This window comes from Onychomys torridus, chromosome 10 (genome assembly GCF_903995425.1).
Source record: "Onychomys torridus chromosome 10, mOncTor1.1, whole genome shotgun sequence".
In the NCBI taxonomy this organism is placed as follows: domain Eukaryota; kingdom Metazoa; phylum Chordata; class Mammalia; order Rodentia; family Cricetidae; genus Onychomys; species Onychomys torridus.
Window position 1 is genome coordinate 49,380,716 of NC_050452.1, and position 22,054 is coordinate 49,402,769.

Below are 22,054 nucleotides of genomic sequence, written 5' to 3' on the forward strand. Positions count from 1 at the left end.
TACTTTTTAGTGGCATATGGAATTTTCATGTCAATTCTAAGCACTGAGCAATGCCCTATTATTTTAAAATGCATTGGTCCTATTTTCCCAATCTGTGTAACAAAAATGGAGTAATACTTTATATTTCCTTCTCCGAATTTTCCTGTTGTAGAATACTCTTTTCAGATGTGTTTCATCTGTCGGTGCTGTGGAAAATTTGTTTAATGGTGCAAAGATGTGTTGCATTTTTTTAAAATCTTTCATTTGTTTAACTCCGTGAAGCTGTGTTACTTAGCCTGTCTGAAATACCTGATTGGTCTAATAAAGAGCTGAAAAGCCAATACCAAGGCAGGAGAAATGATAGGCAGGGCTTTCAGGAAGAGACAATAAATAGAAGGAGAAAAAGAGGGATCAAGGAGAAGGAAGGAGTAAGAAAAGAAGGGGCCAGCCACATAGCTGCCACACAGGCAGCCATGAACTAAGAGTGAAAGTAAGATATAAAGAAGTTAAAAAAAGGAAAAAGCCCAGAGGCAAACAGAAGATAGGATCATTTAAGTTAAGAAAAAATGGCAAGAAACAAGGCAAGCTAGGGCTGGACGTTCATAAGAAATAATAAGCTTCCATGTGTGTCATTTATTTGGGAGCTGGGTCGTGGGCCCCCAAAGTGTAAAAAGTAAAACACACACACACACACACACACACACACACACACACACACACACACAATCAACTACATTTTCCTGTTCTTTTGAATTTTTACTGATATTCAGCAGTGTCTCAATAAACATATATTTTACTAACCACCTCCAAGTGCTCAATAATCTGAGTTCATATATTTATTCAATTGCTGGATGTAGTCTGTGCCATGTTTAAAATGCCTTCTAAGTTCATATCAATACAATAAAAGATGTGATGCATTGATGAGGAAATGAAATGAAATAGTTAATCTTGACAAAACTCAAGACACTAGAACTTAAAGCTAAGAGATACCCTGAAATGATCCTTGCTTTTTATAAAACCATGGTGTTTACAATCACTGGTCCCCATTAACTAATCTTAGGGCTTGTGAGTCCTTAAGATTTTTCTATGGTTCAGTGGCTTTGAAGCTTTCCATTTGCAAAATTGTGAACTTCTTGAAGTACAGTACAGATGGGTGATATATTATTTTAGGTTTCCAGAACAAGATAAAATTTAAGTAATCCATTTCATACTAAAAATAAAGCCTCTTATAGTATGTACTTTGTAAAACATTTATAAACAAACAAGTCAACTCTCTTGACACATTAGATCATCAATTATCACTGGCTGTGTCAAAGCTTTTGCTTAAAGTCAAGTAAAAATATTTCTTCAAATTGTAAAATCACACTAGTATATTAAGATTCTGTGGAAATAAATGATACAAAAAAACTTATTGAGGACAATATTTCAAAATATGATTAGGTTTCTTGAGGTGTAAAAGGAACTAATTTAATTAGAATTAAGTTAAGGTGACTTAGATACAGTCAAAATTAAAAAAGCCCCCCAAAATGTAAAATTAATAAAAAAAAAAAAAAAAGACAACTCAAGTGCCAGAAAATAGTTTTATCAAATATTGGGGTCTAAATTCAAATTTGATCTATAATTTTATTTTACCCATTGTAAAATTATTGTTTACTTTTTGGAAAACTACTCCTGGGCATGGGGCCTATTCTGGAGTATAGTTGATAATTTCAGTGGCACTCCATTGGAGAAAACAGAATTTCTCTTTGCCAGCAGGAAGCGATTGCGAATACATTTGTTTTTTATTTATTTATTTATTTTATTTCGAGACAGAAAGAGAGAGCAAGAGCAGGAATGAGAGAAAGAAAGTAAAAGAGGAAAAACACATGAAGTTGGGTGTCTAGGGGGATGGGGAAGAGCTAAGAGGAGCTGGAGAGGGAAATATAACTAAAGCATATTTTAAGAAAAATTAAGCTGGGGGGTGGTGGTTGCACACACCTTTAATCCCAGCATTCAGGAGGCAGAGCCAGGTGCATCTCTGTGAGGATCTCTGTGAGTTTGCGGCCAGCCTATTCCACAGAGGAAGATCCAGGACAGGCATCAAAACTACAGAGAGAAACCCTGTATTGAAAAAACACACAAAAAAAGGAAGAAAAATTAATAATGATATTTTTAAATCCTAAAAATATTTACATTTTTCATAATCAAAATTATATTTCCCTGTAAAGAAGTAAATGAAAACTAGCCTAATAATTATACAGGAACATTTTCAAAACACAATTAAGCTTCCTGCTTCTCAGTTTTTGAAGTAACTTCATAATGAATGATAAATTTGGCAAATTTATAAGAAAGATACAAAGTTTAATGCAAAGAATTAATGAAAGCTTAAGAATTAAAACACCACTATACCTTTTCCCCTTCTCATTAAGATAGCATTTTGTTTTGTTTTTCCATCTCATTAATATTTGAAAGCTTTTTACCAATCTTTGGCAAATTAAGAACTACTTTTAAGGAAGACACATAATTTTAGCACGCCATAAATTATGAGTAATTGCATTTAAAATTTAATTTCTTTGTTGTTGTTGTTATTAATGAAGAAATCAAGCAAGATAACAAAGGAAAGAAACAAAAATATCTCAACCCAATTTTCTTAGCTATGGATCATAGTCATGACCAACATGGCAAGATTTCCATAAGAAGGCAATATTGATACTAATATCAGTTCTAAGCCACAGCTGTCTAAGTGGATTTAAGGTCTGCTCAACATGAAGGAAATTGTACCTGGTACTTGAACCCTAGCCAAATACCCAAAGCTGCTGAAGCAATGGGTCTTAGAAAAGAACCTACTACCATTGTTTTAATTAATGACTATAATCCCTAGCTACATTTAAATTTGATTTTTTATTTAATTAATTTGAAATGATATTAATATTATTTAATTCATGAAAATTAACCTTTTATATTAACAAGTTTTATGACTTTACATTTAGCAACTGTACCTCAAATAAAAGTTTTTGATTTAGAAAATGTAAAAAAAAAAACTCACAAAAATTGAAAACAAATCTAAAAATATAAACCTGTCAATCAATAAACAGGCAAATCTATAAACAAAATGGTTCTCCAAGAAAAAAAAAATGGTGGCAGTATATATTTAAGTCTTCAATGTTCTTGCATATCAGAGGAATATAATATGAAATTATTTGTAGATTCTATCTCGTGCTAGTGAAATTGATTTAAAAAAAATGTAAACCAATATCCGAGAATGGAAATATGTGAAAAATAAATAATAATATATACTTACTGCCAGTAAGTATATAATTTGAGATATACTATTGAAGTCATTATAAAGGATCTTAAAAGCAGTTAATAATAGGGCTTTAAAATGATGAGGGTTGCTTACCATCAATCTTGAAGACCTGAGTTCAAACCTTTGGTCTAATGGTGGAATGAGAGAATTGACTCCATTAAGTTGTCATCTGACCTCCACATGTACATGGACACCCACAAACAGGGACACACATACACACACACACACACACACACACACACACACACACACACACGTAAAAAAAAAAAAGTAAAATAGAATAAGTATGTAATCCAGTTGAACTATGGATGGACTATTTACCAAGCCCTACAACAGAGATATTTGAATATCCATGTTTGTTGCTTCACTATGCATAGTACCCTTGAATGGAGCCAGTTTAGACCTCTATCTAGAGTTTGCTGATATGGAAAGTGTTGATCATGTACACAATGGAATTTTTATGAAGCCACATAGAAAAATAAAAATAAGAACATTTTCAGTGAAATAGATAGAACTGTAATTATTAGAATATCCAAGTTAGCCCAAACACAGACAAATGCGATGTATATGCAACAATTAATTTATGTATGTGAGACATGGGTTTTAGGTCATGAAACTAGAAACTAGACCAAAAGACAAGGGAACAAAGTCATAAAGGTTCGTTGAGGGATAACCAAGAGGGTTAGAAAATATTTGTGATAGGAAACAAAATGGGGTTGGGCCTTGTGATAGGGAATAATGGGAATCAGACACTGCATGAAGGAAAAAACAGAGGAGGTAGAAAAAAAAACTCAGCATGTTTGAAAATTTTATAATAAAGATATTTTGTATTTCAAACCCTTGGTTAGATGATTCTAGAATGTTAGGAAGTTGTCATAATTCTGCTACTGAGTTGCACGTGTATCACTGTTTATTAAATGATGGGCAAATTGATTTCCATTTCCATAAAATAAATTGCTCAATTGAATTTTTTTAATTATATGTTTCATTGGAGAAGAGGAGAAAAGCAATTGCAATAGTTAAGATGAAAATATGTATATTGATTATTCTATAGAATCAAATTAATGAGAAATTTTCAAAATATTTTGTGCTAAAGGAAAAGCTAATGTTATAGTTTGGAACCAAGAATAAAATATCCTAAGTGTCTCATGAACGCTACTTATTTTTTTCAGTAAGCATTGTCAATATATATTCATGAATATTTTAACAAGTGTAATGCGTAAATGTTTTGATCTTTGAGTACATGGTGAACACCCAAGCTTGCCATGATAAATAACAAAGCTCTTTCCTGGGAGAAATTCTTTTCTTTTCCCCTATGTGCACCATAAATAGTCAGAAAAATAAGATCAGCATATTTTTTTAATTAATTAATTAACTAATTAATTAATTAATTTTTGCGGGGGAGCGTTTTCAGACAAGGTTTCTCTGTGCAGCTTTTCAAATTTCCTGGATCTCACTCTGTAGACCAGGCTGGCCTTGAACTCACAGAGATTTGCCTGCCTCTGCCTCCCAAGTGCTGGGATTAAAGGTGTGTGCCACCACCACCTGGCCTGCTCCACCAACGCCTGGCCAATCAGCATGTTTTAAAAGGGACTCATCCTAACATATCAAAGACACCAGGGAACAAATCAACAGCTGCTTAAATAATTGTTTTTCTTTGAAAGAAAATATAGTTTGGCTTGGAGAACTAACTTCATTATGCTACAATAGACACTAAGTGGAAACACTACCTCTGTCATTTCCATGTAGTTTTGATGCCCACACACTTGGAAAAGATGGCCCCTCACCATGGACATGCACTCCACCTGGGCAGCACAATAGAGCTGACCCTGTTGTTGAGGACACAGGTGACCTACCCCTGAGGGTTTGAGAGAGGGAGAGATGACCCCTAACCCCCCACCTCCCCATCTGCCCTGTGGTGGCATGAGTGAGAGAAAGATTATCCCTTGTGGAAGATAGAAAACTGTCCCTGGGGTCACAGAGTGGATCTTTAAGATTGTAAGAAGTTATTGACTGTGGGGACATATAAAGGAGAGCTGAAACCAATGCATTTTACATTGTAGCATGGTCATGGGACAATAGAGACAATGGGTAAAGGATGTGGTTGAAAGTAATATATTAAGTGTCAAAATGACAAGGGAGAGAGTTAAGCTTTTGATGAAAAGATCCTTCACAAATATTCAGCCTCAGAGTAAAAGATGTGTGAACTCTCAGGGATCCTCAGTGGTAGTTCCATTGTTTCCCCCATTATATGATTCCTAGAATTTAATCAACACCGAACAATTACTTATTGAATGAATGACTAGATAATTTTTAAAGGTATAGATGTGTTGGGTTAACAAGTTTAGGAAAAAATAAAAACTGAATGACAACAATTCTTCAATTGTATTTCTAAGGAAGAATTAAATTTTACAAACTGATATGTGCCATCCCTTCTTAAAATCCATAAAAAGGAGGAAGGCATCTGGCAAAGAAGTTTAGTCTGTCTTTCTTTTTTAATTCTGAAGCACTGTGATTCTGAATACTAGTGATTCTGTTATTTATAAATTCAGTCACTTGTAAGCTCTCTTTAACTGGTCATGATGTTAGACTGTGTTCAGTAAGTACAGATTTGAACTCATAAAAGTCCTCCACAGATATTGTAATCAATGAAATGTCATCCCTGATAGATCTGAATAAAATGTAATCAACTCTTGTACAGTTGAAGGACTATATTTTATTTTATAAGTATAATACATTCTAAAACAAAGGTCCAAGGTTGAAATAGTATTTGACTCTGTTAATTTTGTTCAGATTTATAATAGCAGATTTTTTTAAACACCCTAGATATTGGCCATTTGTAAATTTTTAAATGTGGTGGTAATGTCACATATACATGACAAATATCCACCTACCACATGTAAAAGGAATCAGATAACTACCATCTACTGTGATCTAAATAGATTATCTTTACATCGCAATCTGTGGTATAATTTTTTTAATGTGAGTCTCCCAAAATATTTGATAGTCTCAATTTCTATCTGATTTTATCTGGGGGATAAAAAGAAAAAAAATATAGTTTCAGATTAATTTACCAGTCATACAACACAGGAATCACTAACCAGGATTCAGATGCCAACTTTTGGAAACAAAATTAGATAGTCATTTACACAATGACTTGTAGATGAAGATATGTGATTAGCCCAGAGTTTATGAGCTTAAAATCAAAGCAATTAATGTAATAAGCTACCTGCACCACTTTTAAGGATAAATGTATATTGAATTACTCATAGGCAGGATTATAGATAAAAAGAGACAAAATTGGTCTAGCTCTCAAGGAGTTTATATTTTATTTGAAAATATTTTATTAAAACCACACATATTAAGATAAAATACAGGTGTTAAAAGCTCTATTTAAATCAATGTGTCTAAACCAATTTTTATAAATTTACTTATTTAAGGTTGATTTAAATCAACATTTATAAATCAACATTTAATTTCTTAAAAGACTGATTTAAAGAATAAAGTCAAAGATGTTCACATAAAACTGTATCAGGACCTGCAATTGCACATGAAACTGTCAATTCCTTTACACAGTACTGTTTGAGGTGACACAGACATACCTTTCATTGCACTTTATCATCAGCTATCCCTACGTTTAATTACCATCACTTCACAACTAAATATTGTAAAATGATTTTCTATGGTGATATTTTATTTGTGCTGAAATGTGATTTTATTTGTATGTTAATAAATAAAGTTGCCTGGCGAGCAGATGTAAAAGCAAGCCATTAAGCAGAGGTCAGGTGGTGGTAGGTAGCACATGCTCTTAATCAGATCACATGGCAAGCAGAGTCTCTGTGTGGTCAAGGACACATCCAAGTGTGGAGACCCCAGTCTTTAATCCCATTACCAACCATGGAGACCAGGGGGTCTGTATAGACAGGCAGTGACGAAAAAGTCATATGGCTGGGCTTAGAGCCAATGAGAAGACATAACAGGAAAGCAATGAAAGACAAGTCACAAGTGGTAAGCTAAAGGTAGTCTTGGCCCTTTGCTAGTGCTCTGATCTCTTGGGCTTTTAACTTTGTATTTGGCTCTGTGTTTCTTATTTTAAAAGACTGTTTATAATTTCATCTACAATTTTGTCGTAATTTTCTTCAGCCATTTTCCTTTTCCAATTAAAACTATTAAAATTAAGAGAAAAAACACTGATAGTCTTCATGAAATCACATAAAACTTCATTAAATAAATTATATACTTTTAGGGTAAAACTGAATTTCAATCTGTATGTTGTATTCTACTTTGTTTCACATTTAACTCCTGAAATATGATTGTATACTAAATTAATCATTTATTGAATAAATGACCACATGATATTTAGGTTATTAAATATCTTTGTTTAACCTGATAATATTATACTCAGGTGCTTCATTTTTCCTTTAAAAATGCTAAAGTAAAGAATGAAAGCAACTTGTCTTATCTGTCTATGAGTATTCTACTTTGAATATTGATGCCGTACTGTTGTTGAGTACTACATTATTGTGATTGCTAAGGATGATCCAAATATGTTTTCTGAGCAACTGATATTGGATATTAGATACTCTATAGCTAGACGAGTGTGCCATATTTTATACCTTCAGTTTTCTGAACTGGAGTAACTGATAATTATGACTCATGTTTATTTTCACAATTTTTTTCAAACTACTTTCTCTGTAAATTCTTTCTCTTGGTTACTTTTCCTGCTCTTTCTAGATATAGGAGAGATAAAAATACTTCTACTTAATACACAATAACTCATTTGTGGGACTCCTCATGATGAGTTATGTAGTGCAGCGCCATTATGCTTTCCCATTAAAGAATAATTACTAATTTGTCAAAATAATAGTTTCATAGACTTCATTTCTATTAAAATCATAATATTTTCCAGAGCCTTAACACTAGAACACAATAATCCAGTTAAAAAGTATTAAATGGAATTAGAGGAATGAGGTTCTATTCTGTGATTAGCCAAATTATTGTCAGAATATAAATTTGTTAATTAAAATCATTGGGGTATATATAAGTAAAGTCACTTGATTGACCACTAGGAAAATAGTTACTTTTGGCAGCTATTATATTCAGGTTTGCTACAATGATATGTGGATTTAAACATATTTAATAAAACAAAAACTAAGAAATGGGCTACATTGAGTAATTAAGTTTATGTTAGAGGTATATAAAGCTTGTGAAATTGGAGTCTTCAAACTGTTTCATGCATTTCACGGTCAATCCTGATAGGTTTATTTGTTTGTGTGGGTCTCAATAAGTTACAGGCATTTTGCTGCTCAAAAGCCCACACTGAGTCCCCATTCTTTCCAGGGAAATGGGTTTAGCTCATCATTTTGTTATTCTAGACAGTAAATTGTTAACTCATCTAATGTATTTGCTGCTATCAGCCCTCTGAATGCCTCTCCCCAAAAATACTTCTATTGCTAGCTCTCCAGGAAGGATCCCCACCTCTAGTACAAGATTTGTGTCTGTGTTCTATTGAATATTATGTCATGTTATCTCAGAAGGCTTTTTGAACTATGGTGAGTATGGTAGTCTTTTTCCTTTTCCTTTTCATTGGTATAAAATATTAAGTATACAGTAACTACAATATTATTTCTCCCTTCTGTTACTACTTCGAAGTACATATGGCCATTTTTCGCCAATCATGTCAATTTTACGTCCTTGGCAAATATTTGTACCATTCTATCTCATTCTGAATTTCCTTTATTTCCTTTGAGTATTTGTTATGATATTAAGCTGAGAAGAAATTTTTGTACAAATTAAAAAATATACTTTGTTATAAAATATAAGTTACTCATTAATTCACATATTGTTTGATTTATGTATTTTATGTAATGTCTCATCCTATTCTATATTACCTATATTTTAAGATAAAATACATGAAGCCTAAAGTTGTTTGATCATTCAAAATAAATAAAGAAAAATATTAGATAAAAACACTTTAAAGGTTATTTTAAAGACAAAAAGAAATACAGACATTAGTCAAATGCTGAGGTGATGAATTTACATTTGTGCTCAAAAGCTTACATAGCTAATTGTAAGGTATTTGTAGTGTTGCAGAAATGCTATAAAATAAATCTAAAATACTAAAGTCTAGTCAGTTTTTTATTGCTTGTATTTGGTTGTATTATCTAGCCACTCTCAATTATTTATTTTTCATTTCATTTTAATAAAACTCTTACCAACTTCATCATTGAAAAAATTATTTTCTTAAATCCTACTAAAATTCATATGTAGAAAACCATTTCCCATTATGTAATTTAAAAGTATACACATGAAATATATTAATGTAAATTGAGATTCACTTAGCATGCAGTCTCTAACCTGGTCTCAATTATACACCAATGCTGGAGAGACATTTGTTCTACTATGTGTGTAATGTGGGGAATAAAACTCAAAGTGCCCCCATAAGATTCTGGAAAAAAAAATGTATACTGCTATTATAAAACAAATGCATTTGTCAGCATCACGTTTTCTGTGTTGTCTGACAAAAATAAATGCAGTTCTGGTTTGTTGGAGCACCATAAGTATTGTAACAAGTTCAAAAACTATGAGTCTTGAGGCAAGCTAGCATGGGAAAAGAAATCTCAGAAAAGATCTGGGTAGTCCACCCTGGAAACATCATCATGAAGCTTGATGATCAAACTGTTGATTATCCTGCTTCCTGCTATCATGACTTTAGTCAAAAAAGTAACAGTTCAAAGGAAAAGGAGAGAAATCAGAATAATAATCATTCATTCTAATATTTATGAGGAAAAGGAGTCTAAACCTTTTCAAGAAAACATGCCTTGACAGGCTGACTCTGGGGACCCTTAATCTGCTTCTAATTAACAAGGCTGCTTACCTGATTTTAATTTATTCTGGTGTCTTCTGCACAAAAAGAAGACATATGTATATTAGTACAACAGGATGTCAACTCTTTCATAAGCTCATTTCCCTGAGGAATAATGCCCCAGACCAAAAAGCAAAAGATATGAAGACAAAGGCAAGGGCATTTTGTACAAAGGAAAATTCTGCTCTAGAATGCACTGGGTATTGAAGTTTCTTGAGCTTTCACTTACAGTACATTAAATTATTGAACTTTCCAAAATAAATATCCTATAAAAATTAAAATAATATTCACATCCTTCTTTCTGATACATTTTGGTAGTAATTATTTCTTACCATGTCCTGATACATATTTCCTGTTTTGCAGCTTTCCTGCCTCTGTGTCATGGACCTAAAAGTTGTCTTTGATTCTTGATCCCCTCTTTTCCATAAAGAACATACACAGCCTCTACTCAAAACAACTTCTGCACAACTCTTTCAATATTAAGTAAAGATCTGAGGGAAACTGTAGACAACACCAGAGATGACATGGTACTCCCCTAGAAAACTATTTTAACGTTTTTCTGATAGTTTTGGTCGACTATTTGTGCAATTTAAAATTCCATTCTTGAAGTCAATATGATTTTGATTGCCTAAGTATTGCCTAAATGTTTAAAAACTAAAAGTATGTGTTAATTCACTTGTCTTTCTCATGAAGAGATTTGTTAATACACAGTAAATTAGCAGGTTTTGACATAAGTTTTATCTGCAAAACAAGTTCAATTACCATAGCCAAGACAACAGTGATGTCACACAGATATGGTTATTTGAATCTAAAAGGTATAGGCTGTGGATTGCACAGAAATGAAATTATTTTGTGTCTATGACTAACATACTTAGTAATAAATGGTTTGTTATTTATAATGGTTTTGTGTGTATGTGTGTGTGTGTATGTGTGTGTGTGTGTGTGTGTGTGTGTGTGTGTGTGTGTGTGTAAGAGAGAGAGGGAGGGAGGGAGTGGAGAAGGCAGGGAGGGAGAGAAAAAAGAGAGAGGGAGAGGGAGAGAGAGAGAGAGAGAGAGAGAGAGAGAGAGAGAGAAGAGGAGAGGAGAGGAGAGGAGAGGAGAGGAGAGGAGAGGAGAGGAGAGGAGAAGCGAAGAGAAGAGAAGAGAAGAGAAGAGAAGAGAAGAGAAGAGAAGAGAAGAGAAGAGAAGAGAAGAGAAGAGAAGAGAAGAGAAGAGACAGAGATTTTATAAACTTGCTTTTTCCCCAGGAATATTACAATATTAATGCAGTAGTTAAAATGGATACAAATAAAATAATATATGTAGAGTAGGATAAATATATTTCAAATTAGAATTTTAAAAATTATGAATCTGTCCCATGATGTGTAGTTGACACAAAGCAAATAGTTTAATCTACATTGTTTCATATTAATAACTTCATGATAGTTGCATGCAGAAAATCACAGGCATACATGGTATTTCTAATAGACTTTTGTTATAATTATTATAAACATGTGTAAATCTTTCAAAAATGAAGGCAGCATTTAAAAAATTATCCTTTAAAATAATGTTTTTTAATTAGTTAAGTTTTCCATTCAATGTATTTTGATCAAACTTATCCCTTCTCCCAAATCATCTCAGATCCCCCAGTATCCTAGCCAATCAACTTCATGTTCTCACTCTTTTTCTTTCTTTTTTTTTAAGCCCATAGCATTTATACATAAGAGCTCCACATGAAAATGACTCTTGTTTTTGAAAAAACTCCAAATGTGTGTTTATCTACTCCCATTTTCTGGTTTGTTTATTGAAGTTATGGGATCTATATGCAATTTTGAAAAACCAATGGGATTTGGTATTATTAGGCAATTATCAATTAAACATTTAGACAGACTTTCAATTTAATTTTGTGTAACCACAGTTTATCCACACTACTGCATTAAGTTGTGGTTCACTTGTGTATAAATATCACCCTATTTCTGGAATATACCTCATTCTTCATACTTCTGTCTTATAGATAAATACTTACTACTCTTTAATCTTTCTCTATTATGATTAATGTTGTCTTTCACAGCACTTTACAAATGCATGACTGAACAGAGGAAAGTTTTCTTTGTCTATATGCCTGGGAATTAAAATGTTCAGTCATAAGTCATAAGGATGATCAAATTTTTAACATAATGCCAAACAATTTTTTCAAGGCATTTTAATAGTTTATATTTCAACATGTAATGATAATTCATATCTTGTTGAGTGTTTACTAATTATATTTCATTGTAGTTCCTCCAGTTTAAACTGTTTAAGACAATTTCATATTAATCTTTAAAACGACTTTTAAGATATACGTCTATAAATTTTTTAAAGTAAATTATTTATATCCATGCCAATTTCTCCTATCTCTTCTCCTTCTAGTGCCCCCCCCCATGACCCCTTCTTCTCCTACTCCTATTCTACTTCTCTGTTTCTGTTCAAAAAAGGGCAGGTCTCCCATGAGTATCAACCAAATATGGCATAGCAAGTTGCAGTAAGGCTAAGCACCTCCCCATGTCTTAAGGCTGGGCAAGGTGACCCAATATCAGGAGTAGGGACTAAACACTTGGAAAAGAGTTGGAGACAAGCCCTGTTCCCCCTGTTAGGAGTCTCACAAGAGGACCAAGCAACACTACTATGGCATATATGCAGAGTGCTTAGGTCAGTCCCATGCATACCATCTGGTTGTCAGTTCAATCTTTGAGCCCTTGTGAGCCCAGGTTAGTTGAATCTGTGAGTTTTCTTGTGGTGTCTTTGATCCCTCTGGCTCCTACAGAAGGCTGGTTTCCAAAGCATAGAAAGAACTCAATAAACTAGATATCAGAAAACCAGTTAATCCAATTTTAAAATGGGGTGCAGATCTAAACTGAATCCTCAATAGAAGAATCTCAAATGGCTGAGAAATGTTTTAGGAAATTTTCAACATCCTTAGCCATAAGGCAAATGCAAATCAAAATGACTGAGATTCTATCTCACACATGTCAGCATGGCTAAGATAAAAAGACACAAGTGACAGCTAATACTGGAGAGGATGTGGAGCAAGGGAAATACACCTCCATTGCTGGTGGGAGTGCAAACAGTCACTTTGGAAGTCAGTTTCTTTGGAAGGTGGTTTCTTACAAAACAAAGTCAACTTACCATAAGACCTAGCTATACCACTATTGGGCATATACTCAGAGGATTCTCAATCATACTACAAGGACACATGCTCAACTATGTTCATAGCATCTTTAGTTGTAATAGCCAGAACCTGCAAACATCCTAGATGTTCCTCAATCAAGGAACTGATAAAGAAAATGTGAGACATCTACACAATAGAGTATTACTCACCTATTAAAAACAACGACACTAGGATATTTAAGGCAAAGAGATTGAACTAGAAAAAAAAATCATCCTGAGTGAGGAAACCCAGATTGAGAAACATAGTATGCATTCACTCATAAGTGAATATTAGCTGTAAAATAAAGGATAACTATGCTACAATCCACACACCCAGAGAGACTAGTTAAGAAGGTGGATTTATGGGTGACATCAAGTTCTCCCTGGGAAGGGGAAGTAGAAAAGATTTTGTTAGTGAACTAATGGTTCATGGAGATGGGAACAGGAGCGATCAGGTTGGGTGAGGGGAGACCAAGGTGGAGAGTACTAAAAGAGATTTCTGGAAGAGGGCATTTTGGGATTATATAAAACCTGGCTTAAGGCAATTTCCCAAGAATCTACAAGGAAGTCCCCAGCTTAGACTCATAGCATTCACAAATATGTAGCCTGAACTTGTCATTTCTTGTGACCAGACCTATTCCTAGCCCAATTGTCATCAGAGAGCTATCACACAGCCACTGGTGAAAACAGGTGCAGATCCACAGCCAAACATTAAGTGGAGTTCAGAGAATCCTGCAGAAGAGGAGGAGAAAGAAATGTCCAAGGCAGAGGGGTCAAGAACATCACTTATTTTTATTTTATGCTTGTTCTGCTTGCATGTATATATGAACACCACATTCATGCTTGGTGCCTAAGGAGTGTCTGAAAGGTGTTAGAACCTCTGGAACTGGAACTGTCAGCCACTACACAAGTACTAGGAACTGATTAAAGGCTCTTTGCAACATAACAATGCTTTTCCCTGTTCAGTCACTTCTCCAGCCTTTTATATTCATCTTGAATAGCATTTTCTTTTCCTTAATGAAGTTGTGCATAATGGATGAGCTTATGGACCAGGTTTATCCTCTTTTATGAGGTTCTAGGCTACAATTTATAACATAGACAATTTTATATATATATATATATATATATATATATATATATATATATATATATATATATATATATATATGTATGTATGCCAAATTACAGAACAATCTTTATTAATATATGTGCATATATATACTTTAATGATAATATTATTAAATTTTTTTATGCTGTAGTATTTAAATTATAAAATCATAGAACTTACATATCTAGTATTTCTAAAGTACTGATAACACTACTATAATCATGTAAATTGGATAGAATATATCATATAGTGAGTGATTTCATATCTAGATTGTTTTGTATTTAAATAATATAGTTGAAAAATTTGTACTTGCAGATCTCTTTGCATATATGATGTCATAACACCTTCTTATTAGATGTAACTAGCTATTGTACTTGAGAATAGCAATATATTCTATATTTATAAAACTAGGAAGTAATTTTTTTCAGTAATTTTTTATTTAAGAATTTCTTCCACACATTATACATATCAACCACAGATCCCCCAGCCACCCTTCCTGCTGCTCACCCCTCCTTAGCTTTCTCCCCAACTCCCCCACCATCCCCTCCTCTAAAAGGGTAAAGGCTCCCATGTGGAGTCAGCAAAGCTTGGTAACTTGATTTTTAGTATGTACACATTATATAAATACAAAAAGATATTCAAAATATATAATGATTATTTTTACTGTTGATTTGATGCTATACATACATGTGAGTAGACAACAAAGCCCTGAGAAAATGAGTGTTTTGTTCATGAAAAGGGACTCCTAGCAATAGTGGGGAGGGTACCTGGCCATCTACTATAATCAGATTTGTGACTACCGTAATTGTCATCAGACAGACCAATAACTGATGGAAACAGATGCAGAGTTCCACATCCAAGCACTGCAATAAGCTCTGGGAGTCCTCCTGAAGACTCCTGAAGAGGAGGGATTGTATGAGCAAACCACAGAGACAACTGACTTGAGCCTGTGGAAGCACGTGGACTCTAGACCAACAGTTAAGAAGCCTCCATGGTATTGACCAAGACACTCTGTTATGTGTGTGACAGTTGTGTAGCTTGATCTGTTTGTAAGGCTCCTAGTGTGGAGATCAGAATCTGTCCCTGGTGTTTAGCTATTCCCCATGCTGGATTACCTAGCTCAGCCTTTATGCATGGGGAGAAGCTTGGTCCTACTTCAACTTGATGTTCCATGCTTTGTTCGATCCCATGGGAGGCCTGCTCTTTTTGAATGGAGTCTGAGGAGTGGATGGGGAAGTGGTAGATGGGAGTCAAGGGAGGAAATTGGAGGAGAGGAGGGAGGGGAAACTATGGTTAGTACGTAAAATAAATGAAAAAATTTAATTAAACAAAAATAAAGTAAAAAATAAAATTAATGTTTGAACATTAATTAATATGTAATTATCTATTGTCTCAGTTTCTGCTATTAGAAAATAACAAATCATACATTTCATTTTCCAGTTCTCACAAGATATCAACTAGTCAAAAAATTATTCTGTTTCTTTATTTGATTATCAGAATAATTGAGCAAATGGAATTTGTGATATTATCACATACTCTGGAAACTTTATCATGAAATGAGTAATATATATATATATGTGTGTGTATATGTATGTATGTATATACATACATATATATATATAAAACTATTTTACTTATTGTATAGCACATTGAATATTATAAGTATCTTATGTTGAAAATAATTTAAAGAATCATATTGTTAAAAAAATAAATGCGCAATATTTTTCTCTCACTCTGATATAATATAAGCTGAGTACCATATCATATGTCTATGGTAGGCTGAAGCAGGATTATTGTCATATGTCCAAATCCAGGTTGGACAACACAGTAAAGTATTGTTTGGAAAAAAATCATAGAGGTTCACTGCTACTCCATTCACAGTAAAGTAGTAAATTGAAGCACTCTAGGTGTCCATCAAATGATGACTGGATAATAAAATGTACTACATTTATTCAATTAACTCTTATTCAGAATTATAAATAAAATCACGGAATATGATTACTAATAACTGAGTGTGACTGGAAATAATAATACAGAGTGAGGTAACCCTGATCCACAGTAGTAGTGTGAGTGAGATGTACTCCATATTCTCAAGTATTTGAATATTTAATCTCCCCTCTTGTGGTGCTGCTTGGGGAGGCTTTGGGTATGTGGACTTAATGAGGGAAGTATGTTACTGGGAAGGAACTTTGGCATTTCAAAAGCCACCTGCCACTCCCAATTTGCTCTCCCTGTTTCCTGTTAATGGTTGGAGACCTGATATTGCTACTGTTCCTTACCACTACAACTACCAACTGTAATGCTTCTCTGCAGTGATGGTGGAACTTTGTCTCTGTGGAATCACAAACCCAATAAACAATTTTTTTTCTATAGGTTACCATTGTCATAGGTTTTATCACAACTCTATAAAAATAACCAATGTATTCAGAGTGCCAAATGCCACAAGATGTCTCTCATATGCAAATGTTAGATTCCAATGGTTAGATGTATGTTTAAATTGAAGCACCCATAAAGAACAGAAATTAGTAATGGATTTTGCTGAGAATTCAACAGATAAAGATAGAACTTAGGTGGTAAGAAGGGAAGAACTAGAATAACGTAGCAGGAATGGTTAAATGGAGTAGGAGGGAAGAAGGTAAGGTCTAGAAGGGAGTGTGTTATTGTTGTTGTTTTTAACTCTTTTGCTTCTTTGGGGGCATACCACCCATTTCCCAAATATATACACGTGAAGACTTGTTATTACTTAAAAAATGCCTGGCCTTCGCTTGAGTTGTTTTTAGATAACTTTTCTTAACCTAAATTATCCTATCTACCCTTTGTCTCTACACTTTTTACTTTCTTACTTCTGGGTATCTATCTTTAACTCTTACTTCCTGGCTGGCTGGGTAGCTATGTGGCTGGTCCCAAGTGTCCTCCTCCCTTTTCTTTGATCTACCCTCAGATTCCTCCTTCTGCTTATTCTGTCTTCCTGCCAACCCTGCCTGTCCTTTCTCCTGCTTTGCTATTGGCTATTCAGCTCTTTATTAGACCAATTAGGGGTTTCAGAAAGTCAAAGTAACACAGCTTCACAGAGTTAAACAAATGTAACATAAAATAATTGAACACATCTTTGCATCATTAAACACATGTTCCACAGCAGTGTGGGGAGTTCAGATGGAATTCTTCTATACTAGAGACATAGTGCCTGTCCCAGATATTGTTGGGGAGGGAGGTACATTGTAAAAAAGTACATAGTTGCTTGTTATATTGAGGCAAAATTGTCTTTCTAATTTACAAGAACCTATTATAAGATAAATGTCTGTAAAATTGTCAAACAGCTTTTCAAAGAGAAATGGTTTCCAAGAATTTAATAAAAGTGTAGATAAACGATTCCCTTTGTATATTTTCAAGTGTCAGACATAATTTTAATAGAATTAATAAGTGAAGAGATAATTACAGACAAGGCATTACAATTAAGTTGCCTACAATGACAGTCAACACTTGTTAAAATTTTATAAGAGTAAAAGTCACTGCTACTGATACAACTAAGTTAGCAGCTGGTCATTAAAAGACCGATTGATATACAATTGGGATCAAGATGGTGGGATGTTACAAGTGAGTAGGTAGAAGGAAGCTCCAATTGTTATGAGAGCAAATAGAGGATGTCATTAGTTAATGACATCCATGAGAGAATCTACATATATGTAGGTCACCCTAAAGTATTAGAAACAAAAATTAAGTTATATGAAAATCATTTCCTGGATTCCAGATTTCATTTTAAATTTCAATATCATTGAACTTCTCTTTACTTATTCTTAAAACATCTCATTATCTATCAAAAGAAAATTATAGAACTCTTCTCGACTGTGACAACCTTCTCTATTTTAATAACTCTCTGGGTATTTTAAAAATAATTCACACAAAGTACAAGCTATTGCATTTTGAGTCCAGATAGAGAAAATCATTGATTGAAATACTTATATTTCATTAATATCAATGAATTAATGGACTTGATAACTATGTATTCATTACCAGTGACTATTTAGATATTCTGCATAAATACATTTTGAATCTCTTTTCTTCAACCCTAAAATTCTAAGGTTAAACTATAACCCTATTTATTTTCTTTGATTTTTCAAGACAGGGCTACTCTGTGTAGGCTTGGATGTTCTGGGATTCATTCTATAGACCAGGTTAGCCTTGAACTCACAGAGATCTGCCTGCCTCTGCTTCCTGAGTGCTGGGATTAAACATGTGTGCCTCCACCACACAGTATATTCTAACCCTATCAACAGAAGTATTTGGTCTGTTCACTTTTAATTCCATCCCACACACTATACCAGACTTGACACTGACAAGAAGGGAAACAGGGAGGGGAAGAGGCATCCTGAAAAAGGAAAGAGAAAAAATGGGGAAGGGAAGGGCATGAGAAGGGTTGAAGGAAAAGAAGGGAATGAAGTCAGGACTTAAAGCTAAGAAGAAAAGGAGGAATGAAGAAAGCCAGTTTTGGATGCACAATCCATCAGAAGTATTAGCTGTTTCATAGAAGATGGTCCTGAAGAAGATGTCATCACTATCATGAAAGGGAAAGGAGCCTGATACTCTGACATGTTTATTACTATCAACAACATCAATGTATAGCAAGAACATTTTGAGATGGACATTATAACATTTATTTCAAACATTCATTTCTCTTCTATGTCATAATGATTACAGTGTTATGGATTTTGTGTTTTCCAGGAAAGTATATGGAAGAAAACACAGTGGAATGTACTAAAAAATGTTAGCTGTCTGTCAGGGATAGACTGTGCATGTGTTTTTTTGCTTTTTTAATCCCTCATATTTCCAAAAATAAAATGTTGACTAAATGTGCTGTTTTCTCTACATGAAGATCACATAGATACTAGAATCATTTTGCTCACTGATATTTGAAGAAAGAACAGATGAATGAGTTTTGTCAGCAGTAAGTTATAATATTTTTTTTCTAAAATAATATGGCAAATAAATAACATTTCCTTAGAAACTGAGCTCTGCTCAATAAGGACTTTTCTATAACTAATCCTTTATTAATTTAGTGTTTTTTCATCTTAGGACAGCTGTGTTTGTAAATTATCTCTGTGTATACAGACTGAACCTTTGCCAAGACCTTGCAATCAATGATCTTGTCTTTCTATAAAATAGTATGTCTCATAGTTGCCACCAATGGAACTACTCAAATAGTTAGGTATGATTTTGGGAACATCTGCGGTGCTCTCTAATTAACAACTCTGTGGAAAGAAAGGAATAGGCAAAGCTATACAGTTCTTATATCAGAGACACAGGCAGCTTGACACTTCATCAAAATCCCTTAATTTATTACAAGATAGTGTCTCCCCTTTAGCTTTTAAATTAATGAATGTGTAATGTTCAATGAAGTAAAAAAAAAAAATCTGCCACTGTGTAAGACATTTAAAATCCACTTCAGAATTATTAGTGTAGGAAAGGACAGTTGTTAAAGTGAATAGAAACTACTTCACCAAATTTTTTTGTTTAGGATCTTCATTAAAAAGTCCCATTAATTTCTAATAATACACTGCTTTATTGTCTTCATACTTGAACAAGCTCTGCCTGTTATTGTGAATTGTTTCTAAGAGACTATTTTCAAATTAGCTATTTTCATTGTCAACTTGAGAATCTGGAATCAACTGACACCTCAGCTTGTGCATAGGGTTTAGGACCGTTGTCTTAATCTGCTCATTTTCATCAGGAAGATGAGTTCAGACTTTGGGCCAGAACTGATTTCAGCCTACAGAATGCTTGGAAGGGGAGATTTTGCCTTTTGCCTGCTTGCCCTCTCTTTGGCTGGCAAGTTCATCTATCCTAGTGCTGTGACAAGTATTAAATGTCACTATTCTGGTTCCAGTGTAGAGTGAAGGAAGACCAGCCATTCTTTTTATTATTATTATTATGTGTTTTGATTTTATACATCAGCCATGGGTTCCCCTGTCCTCCCCCCTCCTGCCCCCACCCCCACCTTCCCCTCATCCCCTCCCCTCCATTCCCATGTCCTCCAGGACCAAGGCACCCCTGGGGATTCATTTAAACCTGGTGGATTCAGTACAGGCAGGTCCAGTCCCCTCCTTCCAGGCTGAGCATGTGTCCCTGTGTAAGCCCAAGGTTCCAAACAGCCAGCTCATGCACTAAGGACAGGTCCTCCAGGCCTCCCGTATCATATTGAATCTGCTAAGACATGCAGCCTCATGGACTGAATAACCTTAAGACTTGGGGCCTTTCTGTTACCTGACAGCTATTTTTGGACTATCAAGACCACATTCTGTAAGTTCTTCTCTTTTAGAAAACTTTGATTAATACAATATTGTAAGACGAATCTTAAAAGGTCTTATTAATAAAAATCCCAGAGCCACATATTGGGGTGAATGCTGAAAGATCAGAGAGACAGAGCAAGCCAGCCATGTTTTTACCTCTATGAAATCCTGAGCTTTAAGAGCCTGAGTTCTTGTTTCCTCATGCCTTATATACCTTTCTGTGTCCTGCCATATCACTTCCTGGGATTAAAGGCATTCCTTCCCAAGCAAAGACATGATATCTCAAGATCTATGATTAAAGGTGTGTGCCACCATGCCTGGCTCTGTTCCCAGTGTGGCCTTGAACTCACAGAGATCCAGGATCTCTGCCTCCTGAGTGATAGGATTAAGGGTGTGTGCCACTGCTGCCTGACTTCTATGTCTAATTTAGTGGCTGGCACTGTCCTCCGATCCCTAAGTAAGTTTATTAGGGTATGTAATATATCATCACACAGTATATTAAACTTAGACATTTTCTCAAATATTTTTGTTGCTATTTTGTTTGTTTGTTATTTTTGAGACCGATTCTTTCTATGTAGCTCTGACTGTCCTAGAACTCATAATGTAGATGAGGTTGTTCTCAAAATCACAGAGATTCATCTACCAACCTCTGCATCGTGAGTGTTGGGATAAAAGATGTGTGCCATCATACCTGGCCTTTTCACACAATCTTAAATAAAAATAAATAATAAATAAATAAATAAATAATTAAATATAAAATAAAATAAAACAAAAACTAACCCAAATCTGTAGACTCCAACAGTAGGAGATTATTTGCTCATGATTTAATTATTATAGCTCATACAGTTATAATCTTCATATATCTATATTTAATGATAAATTGAATCAATTAAATGCATTTCAATCTATATGTACATAATCCTGCACATATATTTTAATTATACATAAAATATAAATTTGATTCATATTAAAAGATTTGACCTACTCACACAGATAAAAATATAAAACTTACACTGGTAATATTTCACGTTTATTTATAATCTTTAACACATAATTCAGTAGCATTTTCTTGGTTAGATAATTTGGAATTGGTTTTTCTGTGGTGGTATTGTGTTCCCTGAAATATTGTGCCCGCTAATAAACTTAGCTGGGGTCAGAGAACAGGATGGCCATAACACTAAACATAGAGGTTAGGCAGTGGTCCTTCACACCTTTAATCCCAGCACTTGAGAGGCAGAGCCAGGTGGATGTCTGAGTTCCAGGCCACATTTGAAACAACAGCCAGGCATTGTGAATCACGCCTTTAATCCTAGGGAGTGATGACAGAAACAGAAAGATACAGAAGGTGTGAAGAACAGAAACTAGAA